Here is a 10,000-nt window from a genome sequence, read left to right as displayed (position 1 = left end):
TATCCCTGTGTGTCCCTGTGTGTCCCTGTGTGTGTGTGTGTCCCTGTGTGTCCCTGTGTGTAGCTGTGTGTCCCTGTGTGTCCCTGTGTGTCCCTGTGTGTAGCTGTGTGTCCCTGTGTGTCCCTGTGTGTAGCTGTGTGTCCCTGTGTGTCCCTGTGTGTAGCTGTGTGTCCCTGTGTGTCCCTGTGTGTAGCTGTGTGTCCCTGTGTGTCCCTGTGTGTAGCTGTGTGTGTGTGTCCCTGTGTGTAGCTGTGTATCCCTGTGTTCTCCTGTGTGTCCCTGTGTATCCCTGTGTCCCTGTGTGTCCCTGTGTGTCCCTGTGTGTAGCTGTGTGTCCCTGTGTGTCCCTGTGTATCCCTGTGTGTCCCTGTGTGTCCCTGTGTGTAGCTGTGTGTCCCTGTGTGTCCCTGTGTGTCCCTGTGTGTAGCTGTGTATCCCTGTGTTCTCCTGTGTGTCCCTGTGTGTAGCTGTGTGTCCCTGTGTGTAGCTGTGTGTCCCTGTGTGTCCCTGTGTGTCCCTGTGTGTAGCTGTGTGTCCCTGTGTGTCCCTGTGTGTAGCTGTGTATCCCTGTGTGTCCCTGTGTGTCCCTGTGTGTAGCTGTGTGTCCCTGTGTATCCCTGTGTGTCCCTGTGTGTCCCTGTGTGTAGCTGTGTGTAGCTGTGTGTCCCTGTGTGTCCCTGTGTATCCCTGTGTGTCCCTGTGTGTCCCTGTGTGTCCCTGTGTGTCCCTGTGTGTCCCTGTGTGTCTGTGTATAGCTGTGTGTCCCTGTGTGTCCCTGTGTGTCCCTGTGTGTCCCTGTGTGTAGCTGTGTGTCCCTGTGTGTCCCTGTGTGTCCCTGTGTGTCCCTGTGTGTCCCTGTGTGTCCCTGTGTGTCCCTGTGTGTAGCTGTGTGTCCCTGTGTGTCCTCTCCTGTGTGTCCCTGTGTGTAGCTGTGTGTCCCTGTGTGTAGCTGTGTGTCCCTGTGTGTCCTTGTGTGTCCCTGTGTGTAGCTGTGTGTCCCTGTGTGTCCCTGTGTGTAGCTGTGTATCCCTGTGTGTCCCTGTGTGTCCCTGTGTGTCCCTGTGTGTCCCTGTGTGTCCCTGTGTGTAGCTGTGTGTCCCTGTGTGTCTCCTGTGTGTCCCTGTGTGTAGCTGTGTGTCCCTGTGTGTAGCTGTGTATCCCTGTGTGTCCCTGTGTGTAGCTGTGTGTCCCTGTGTGTCCCTGTGTGTCCCTGTGTGTCCCTGTGTGTCCCTGTGTATCCCTGTGTGTCCCTGTGTGTCCCTGTGTGTAGCTGTGTGTCCCTGTGTATCCCTGTGTGTAGCTGTGTATCCCTGTGTTCTCCTGTGTGTCCCTGTGTGTCCCTGTGTGTCCCTGTGTCATCCCTGTGTGTCACCCTGTGACTGTAGCTGTGTGTCCCTGTGTGTAGCTGTGTCACCCTGTGTGTAGCTGTGTACCCTGTGTGTAGCTGTGTGTCCCTGTGTGTCCCAAAATCACCCTTAGACTCCCTGTGTGTTACAACGTGTCCCAATGTAAGCCCTGTGTGTTAGACTACTAGTCCCTGTGTGTAGCTGTGTGTCCCTGTGTGTCCCTGTGTGTAGACTTACAACGTTGCCCAATGTGTAGCTGTGTGACCCTGTGTGTCCCAATAAAAGTCACCCTTAGACTGTAGACTTACAACGCTGTGTGTCCCTGTGTGTCCCTGTGTGTAAAAAGCTGTGTGTCAGCTGTGTGTCCCTGTGTGTTTTCACAATAAAAGCACAAAATGTGTGTACTGTGTCACTGTGTTCTCCTGTAAAAGTCCCTGTTAGACTGTGTGTGTGTGTGTGTGTGTGTGTGTGTGTGTGTGTGTGTGTGTGTGTGTGTGTGTGTGTGTGTGTAAAAGCACAAAATCACCCTGTGTTAGCAACGTGTGTGTCACCCTGTGTGTGTGTGTGTAAAAGCACAAAATCACCCTGACTACTAGACTTAGGACGGCAAAATCACCCTTAGACTAGTAGACTTAGGACCCACAATGGTCACAAAATCACCCTTAGACTACTAGACTTACAACGCTTTCACATCCGACACAAAATCAGGACGTAGACTACTAGACTTACACCTTTCAAATAAAAACACAAAAATCACCCTTAGACTACTAGACTTACAACGCTTTCACAATAATAAAGCCCAAAATCACCCTTAGACTACTAGACTTACGTTTTCACAATAAAAGCACAAAATCACCCTTAGACTACTAGACTTTAGACTACTAGACAACGTTTTCACAATAAAAGCACAAAATCACCCTTAGACTACTAGACTTACAACGTTTTCACAATAAAAGCACAAAATCACCCTTAGACTACTAGACTTACAACGTTTTCACAATAAAAGCACAAAATCACCCTTAGACTACTAGACTTACAACGCTTTCACAATAAAAGCACAAAATCACCCTTAGACTACTAGACTTACAACGCTTTCACAATAAAAGCACAAAATCACCCTTAGACTACTAGACTTACAACGCTTTCACAATAAAAGCACAAAATCACCCTTAAACTACTACACTTACAACGCTTTCACAATAAAAGCACACAATAACCCTTAGACTACTAGACTTACAACGTTTTCACAATAAAAGCACACAATCACCCTTAGACTACTAGACTTACAACGTTTTCACAATAAAAGCACACAATAACCCTTTACTAGACTTAGAACGGTTTCACAATAAAAGCACAAAATCACCCTTAGACTACTAGACTTACAACGCTTTCACAATAAAAGCACAAAATCACCCTTAGACTACTAGACTTACGTTTTCACAATAAAAGCACAAAATCTCCCTCAGACTACTAGACTTACGTTTTTCACAATAAAAGCACAAAATCACCCTTAGACTACTACACTTACAACGGTTTTCACAATAAAAGCACAAAATAACTCTTAGACTACTAGACTTACAACGGTTTTCACAATAAAAGCACAAATTATCGAAACAACGGGCAAGAAAACAGAGAAATAACGAGAGAATTTTATGTATATGTCTGTTCGTTTTACGACAAAAAGAAAAGTTAATGTTATTTAATTACAAACATGTCACATGTTCAATGTTGTGAAGATTGTTTCTGATATTTTTACTGGACTAAATCTCTTTAAATCTGGATGAAGTTCACTGTAATTAGATCCCTATAGAAACAACATTCTGGGAGATGATAGAAAATATAACTTAACTGTTGGGGTTAATAAATAAAAGGGGAAAGGTAGGGTGACAGCATTAAAAATAACACCTGTTTCTGTTATCATTTCATACACACCGACCAAACTCCGTGTTTATTCATAGTTTAATGAATCAGGAGGAAGACAATAAGCTAGCTAACCGCGCTTCGAACTTCAACCGAAACTCCATTCAAACATCAGATCATTTAAATTTAAATTGGAGCTACCGGCGGATGGAAACGCATCTACAACACAGTTAACCGATTTTCCTAATATTTAGTGTCTTGTAGCAAATTCGGCACATCTATACGCCACTCAACTCGATTATTTAAACCTAAAACGACGGTTTTAAGAGATTCCAATTGTAGTAGATTGACGGGGGAAACGGCCGTGCGACCTTTTCTAAAAAGCTGTTGTTTTGTGTGTAAAATTAAAAATGAAAGCAAACTGGCCGTTCTCATGTATCCCGAAACGTGTTACTCAGAAGATACCGCCAGTCGTGTTGAGTAGGGTGGGCGGTCTGGCTCGTCAGCAGCGCTAAAGCTAAACGACGTTAAATCGGTAGATTTCCGAACGGAGTCTGGTTGACGTCTAGTCGGAGCCCCAGCGCGGTGTTTTCGGGAGCTCCAGCGGAGAGAGAAGAGACTGAGACTGAGCAGAGCTCCGGCTGCGACGCAGATCAGTCATTTAGAAAGGGTTGAGAAGCAGACCTTGTTTGGACCGGGTCTGGACCGGGTCAGGGTTCTGTGGAAGACGCAGTCAGCAGCCGCCATGTCGAACAGGCAGACCCAAGCAGTTTGATAACAGTGCAGTGCATTGTGGGAGAAAGTAGCGTTGCGATGAATTCAATAGTGAGTCATATCATAAAGACTTTTTTTTAAATGAATTTTTTTTATATATATTTTATTTAACTACATGTTTATTAACATTAAATTAATATTTAAAAAGTTAGTTTAATTTGTTATGAAAAAAAAATAAAGGTTCTAACTACTGTCCCCCAAAACCGGTTTTAACGTTTGCATTCACACTGGCCCAGTGGCCATAGCCACTGTGTGTCCCGGCCTTAAGGTTCCCCCCTGGTCCTCTTGATATTTCTAGTGTCTTTGGGGATTCACTCTTGGTGGTTACATATTATTACACTACAGTCCCGAGCCTCCTCCTCCTCGTCCTCCTCCTCTTCTTCCTCCTCCTCCTCCTCCTCCGGCAGACAGTCCTCCTCCTCCTCCTCCTCCTCCTCCTCCTCCTCTTCTTCTTCTCTGGCAGACAGGTCTCTGAGTATCTCATAACTGCCAGCGTTGCCTCATAACCAGACAGAGGTTTCTGCAGTCAACATGAATTTCAAAACTCCGACCAACTGTCTGTCTGTCTGTCTGTCTGTCTGTCCTTTAACATCAGCAACGTCTAATCCATTCACTCCTTCTCGTGGCTGCCTGCACTCAACATGAATTTTGAAACTCCGCACCAAGATTATGTGTTATTTTTATTCAGAAACTCAACCGTCTGTCTCGTAAAACCCGAAAATGCAAATAAAAAAATCATTAAAATCAAGAACTCAGGTGATGACGGGAATTACATGACCAGTTTTTAATGTCCGATCGGACTAGAACCACTCCAGAGTCTGCTCTGGAGACTTTGCTCTAATTTTCGGGACAATTAGGGCAGGATTCGGGACAACTGCTTGGATTTCGTGACTGGTCACCCTCCGTTTCCTGTGGACTTTTGTTAAACTGTCCCCAGCTGGCTGTCTTCTTCTCATAGCAGGACTGATTGGGTTGGAGCTGTGTTCCTCAGTGCCGGCCACAGCGATGCTCTCACTGCCTCTTTCTGCGCCTCTGACCAGTTCACCTCCCGTGTCCTGTGTGTGTGTGTGTGTGTGTGTGTGTGTGTGTGTGTGTGTGTGTGTGTGTGTGTGTGTGTGTGTGTGTGTGTGTGTGTGTGTGTGTGTGTGTGTGTGTGTGTGTGTGTGTGTGTGTGTGTGTGTGTGTGTGTGTGTGTGTGTGTGTGTGTGTGTGTGTGTGTGTGTGTGTGTGTGTGTGTGTGTGTGTGTGTGTGTGTGTTTGCAGACTTGTTTTTTGCTCTTGTCCTTGTTTAATCAGCTCGTAAAGCGTCTGTAAATCCACCACACTTAGCCAAACCAAAAGTCCCTCCCGCGGGCCACAGATCGGGAAACTTTCTGTTCGACCCACTTTTTTTGAAGTGATTTTCCTAATAATAATAATGTTAGCTTTCACCGGATTCTGTTAGCACAGCATCTTCCTTTTGCCGTCACTGTTGGTACCGTCATTTTTGTCACGTCTGCCTCCGCTCTTATTGTGTTTTCTGTTTGTTTTCATGAACTTCCTGTTTAATTTTGCATCCACTGTGTGTCTTCATTCACTTCACTTGTCTTCCTGCCTTTGTTTGTTTCCCGCCGTTTTTTGATTACCTATCTCCGCCCTAATGTTATTCACCTGTGTCTGGTTGTCTTCCCCTCCCCCGTGTATATATACTCACCTGTGTTCACTTGTTCTCTGCCAGATTGTTGTAGCTCCATGTTGACTCACTTTCCAGCGTTCCCTTGTTTTGTTTCCCCGTGTACCCTGACCTATTGCCTGTATCCTCGACCACGTTTGCCTGCCTGTTGGATCTGTACCGTTGCTTGAATTGTTCTGGGAGCAATAAATTGATCACCTTTATCCTTGTTTCCTGAGTCGTGCATTTGGGTCCGCCATTGTAGCCTGACAATTTCCCCCTGCTCGGCCTTCCTCTCCAGTGTGCGTGTTAGGTGTGTATTCTACTTGTACCTATAAGTCCATCCTGGTCTTTATGGGTGCAGAAAAACTGGAATGCTCTCTAGTTAGCTGCATGTGTGTTTGTGCTAAAATGTATGGTTTACTCTTAACCCACAGTATGTATATACTGTATATGTGTCTCTGTGTGTGTGTGTGTGTGTGTGTGTGTGTGTGTCCCTAGACTTCTCTGTGTTTTCCTATGTTAATTATGACCTATGTCTAAAGGAAATTCACAACCTGTCAACTTACATAATGCTTCAGGTGTCAATTCTCTCATGACTACAGTTAGTATGTCTCAACTTTAAATAACCCACTTTAACTTTCAAACTGTAATCCATAACCCCTTGTGATAATGATAATTGCCACAAGTCACAATCAAAGCATTTTAGTACCCATTTAGTGACTAATTGTTAAACTATACGTCCCCCATGTTATATTTAATTCAGCTCTAATTGTCTTTGTACTTAACCTTATGAACGTGAATTTACTTATGCAGTGATACTAATATTCCCTTAACCTCCGTCCACATAGCTCTAGAAACATTTAAACTCAACTATCAGCTGGCTGGACCCCCTACAGTCAAAGCTTTACTACACCTTTCCCTCTATAAACTACGTTTCTTTGATTTTGCGTATGTTTTGAATGTAAAGCCCTCTTTTTTCCTGCTTCAAAAAACCCAGACGACAACTATAACACGTATCAACATGTCATTTTATTCCTGCACTTTGAGCAGGCTAATTTTGCGTCATACATTTTGTCTCATCTCCGCGCAGGTTACCGTCTATAGTTAGAAAATAGCTCTTTGCAGCTTATCTTCCTTTTTCTTCTTCCACAGACACTTGGTAACCGTACATGGTGACTGGTTCCCTTCTCAGCCCTAGTCTCTTAAAGGTAAACGAACCTAGTGGTTAATACCAGATGTGTACCCAGTCTGTCGCTCTCTGGGACATGTTTTCATGCTAATCGACTGTGTTTGTAGCTTGGAGCATGCTAGCGCGGACCGCTGGTTAGCTTACAACGCTAGTATACGGGGCACAGGGACACTGAAATTAAATCGCTATTTAATACCACTAAAAAGGCTCAAAATATCACCGCACCTTAACGTTAGCATAATGAGGGTCCCTAAATGTTAACCGAAGCATTGAGCATGTTGTAAGTGTACAGATACGCTTATTGAAAAGAGGAGAGAGAGAGAGAGAGAGAGAGAGTATTTTTTTTTTTTTATCTACAACCCCCTCTGGTTTGTAGCTATTTCAACGATTCAGATTCAGATTCACTTTATTAGCCATTTGCAGTGTAACCCACATTGGAAAAAATGTGCAAGTAGCTCAAAGTGCAAAGTCAACACATAAGAGGACACAACATAAAAAAAACAGACAAACAAAGCCACGTAAAACCTCAATATTAAAATGCTGTACAATAAAAATCCATACATAAATTTAAAGTGCCTAGTTTAAGGTGCTTTGTTCAAAGCAATCACAGCTCGTGGAAAGAAACTGTTTAAATCAGTAGAACATTTGACAGAGCGATACCTTCTCCCTGAGGGAAGCATCTCAAAGAAAGCCCCCGCCGGATGGCCTGAGGCATCGTTAGCCAGTTGCAAAGCTCGATTCAACAGTCTAGCTTTATATGTGAACTCCAGGAGCGGTAAAGTGTAGCCAATAGTCCTGCCGGCTGAGCGAACCTCTTTATTCAAAGCCTTCTTCTTTTCAGAGTGAGATTACCAAACCACACAGTAATACAACTGGTTAGGGGACACTCTCAATTACACAATAGTAAAAGTTCAACAGAATCTTAGTAGTTTGAGTAAACTCTCTGATATCTGGGAAATGTCTGGAAAGGAGATGGAGACTGAACAAATGCTGAGTACAATGAGTTCAGACTAATGCAGCTTTATTCACACAACAAACAAACATACTTTCATAAAAGAGAGAACAGTTGACATGCACCAAATGTATATATGCCAAGGTTTCTCCTAGAAAGGAAGATAACCATGTGTCCACCCTCCTAAGAGCATGTACCCATAGTGTCTCTACCAACATCAGAATAACTCCTCCTTTATACTTTTTTGTCCTCACACACTTCAAGCTATCTATTTCAGTGCAACAGTTTACTCTTAAACTACACCTTTTATGACCTATGCTCCTAATAGATTCCCACATTCCTGGCTCCAATTCATCTGTGTGAAAGTTGTAACCCAAACTCATAATAGATTCTACACATTCCTGTGGGTGAAGGTTGTCCCCAGACTAACCTTCTTGTGTAGTACCCTACATACAAGATATAAAATACATTTGAAACATGTATAGGCAGAAATATCCAACCTATCACTCTCGAAGCCTACGTAAAAAGAAAAGGCGCCGCCTCGCTTTCTTAGCAATGTTAGTCGTATTAGAGCTCCAATTCAAATCATGAGAAAGAGTCACACCCACTCAATAATCTGCACATCACAATCATAGATAGTAACAGGCGACTGATTCCTATTGTGACAAAAATCAATAACAAGTTCACACGTTTTTTGAAGTGTTCAAAAGCAAGTTGTTTTCTCTACTCCATTGAACAACATTCTCCACCTCATTTCAACCAGGGTTGTCCTCCTATGGGGTCTTTAAACCAGGGCTGTCCTCCTATGGGGTCTTTAAACCAGGGCTGTCCTCCTATGGGGTCTTTAAACCAGGGCTGTCCTCCTATGGGGTCTTTAAACCAGGGCTGTCCTCCTATGGGGTCTTTAAACCAGGGCTGTCCTCCTATGGGGTCTTTAAACCAGGGCTGTCCTCCTATGGGGTCTTTAAACCAGGGCTGTCCTCCTATGGGGTCTTTAAACCAGGGCTGTCCTCCTATGGGGTCTTTTTAACCAGGGCTGTCCTCCTTGGGGTCTTTAAACCAGGGCTGTCCTCCTATGGGGTCTTTAAACCAGGGCTGTCCTCCCAAAACCAGGGCTGTCCTCCTATGGGGTCTTTAAACCAGGGCTGTCCTCCTATGGGGTCTTTAAACCAGGGCTGTCCTCCTATGGGGTCTTTAAACCAGGGCTGTCCTCCTATGGGGTCTTTTAACCAGGGCTGTCCTCCTATGGGGTCTTTAAACCAGGGCTGTCCTCCTATGGGGTCTTTAAACCAGGGCTGTCCTCCTATGGGGTCTTCCAGACCTACCATAGGAGTCCAGGAGGGCTCTTATGTTCCATGTTGCCAGTTTAAAGGAACACGCCGACTTATTGGGACTTTATCTTATTCACCGTAACCCCCAGAGTTAGACTAGTCCATACATACCCTTCTCATCTCTTATTGGGACTTTATCTTATTCACTGTACCCCCCAGAGTTAGACTAGTCCATACATACCCTTCTCATCTCTTATTGGGACTTTATCTTATTCACTGTACCCCCAGAGTTAGACTAGTCCATACATACCCTTCTCATCTCTTATTGGGACTTTATCTTATTCACTGTACCCCCCCAGAGTTAGACTAGTCCATACATAGTTCTCATCTCTTATTGGGACTTTATCTTATTCACCGTCCAGTCCATACATACCCTTCTCATCTCTTATTGGGACTTTATCTTATTCACTGTACCCCCAGAGTTAGACTAGTCCATACATACCCTTCTCATCTCTTATTGGGACTTTATCTTATTCACCGTTACCCCCAGAGTTAGACTAGTCCATACATACCCTTCTCATCTCTTATTGGGACTTTATCTTATTCACTGTAACCCCCAGAGTTAGACTAGTCCATACATACCCTTCTCATCTCTTATTGGGACTTTATCTTATTCACTGTAACCCCCAGAATTAGACTAGTAAGAGATGAGAAGGGTATGTATGGACTAGTCTAACTCTGGGGGTTACGGTGAATAAGATAAATTCCCAATAAGTCGGCGTGTTCCTTTAAGGTTGTAGGATTTGTTTCTTCTGTTCCGACCACAGAAGTGGAAAGACCCGACAGGTGCGGTATCCTGTCCAGGTGTGAGTTGAGTGGGCATTTTTTTAGGCCTTTCCTCAGCTTGAGGGGAGCAGTGCGGTCCCTGAATGGGGCTGCTCAGTCGCACAAGGG

Source organism: Perca flavescens, chromosome 19 (genome assembly GCF_004354835.1).
Source record: "Perca flavescens isolate YP-PL-M2 chromosome 19, PFLA_1.0, whole genome shotgun sequence".
In the NCBI taxonomy this organism is placed as follows: Eukaryota; Metazoa; Chordata; class Actinopteri; order Perciformes; family Percidae; genus Perca; species Perca flavescens.
This window is presented reverse-complemented; position numbering follows the sequence as displayed.